The sequence below is a fragment of the Penaeus monodon genome, chromosome 15 (genome assembly GCF_015228065.2).
Source record: "Penaeus monodon isolate SGIC_2016 chromosome 15, NSTDA_Pmon_1, whole genome shotgun sequence".
Lineage (NCBI taxonomy): Eukaryota > Metazoa > Arthropoda > Malacostraca > Decapoda > Penaeidae > Penaeus > Penaeus monodon.
This window is the reverse complement of record NC_051400.1, coordinates 30,670,697-30,671,147: the sequence shown is the minus strand read 5'-3', so window position 1 is coordinate 30,671,147 and position 451 is coordinate 30,670,697.

Sequence of the window (451 nt, the reverse complement as noted above, 5' to 3'; positions counted from 1 at the left end):
TGGAAGAGCTGGGAAAAGATTTTGTTTCTTTTCTTTAGGAGAATGGGAAGGGGGGGGGGAGGGGGAAGAAAGATGGGGAGGGGTGTAGAAGTTGGGGAAGGAGTCGGGTGTTGTGGGAAAGGTTCGGCAAGGGCAGAGGGATTCTAAAAGAGGATGGGGAAAAGGTTGGGATGTACAAGAGGGAGGTTGGGGAAGGAGTGAGCGGTTGTTGGAGAGGTTGGGGATGGCGTTGTAGGAGAGGGTCTGAAAAGAGTTGGGGATTGTTGGAGAGGTTGGGGAAGGGGATGGCGTTGTAGGAGAAGTTGGTAATGGGGATGAGGGTTGTAGAAGAGTATGAGGAAGGACTGGAGGCTGTAGAAGAGGATGGAGAAAGAACGGCGAGTTATAGAATGGATGGAGAAGAATCACTTGGCAAACAACACGAAGGCGACGCTCGAGCCACGCTGATCGG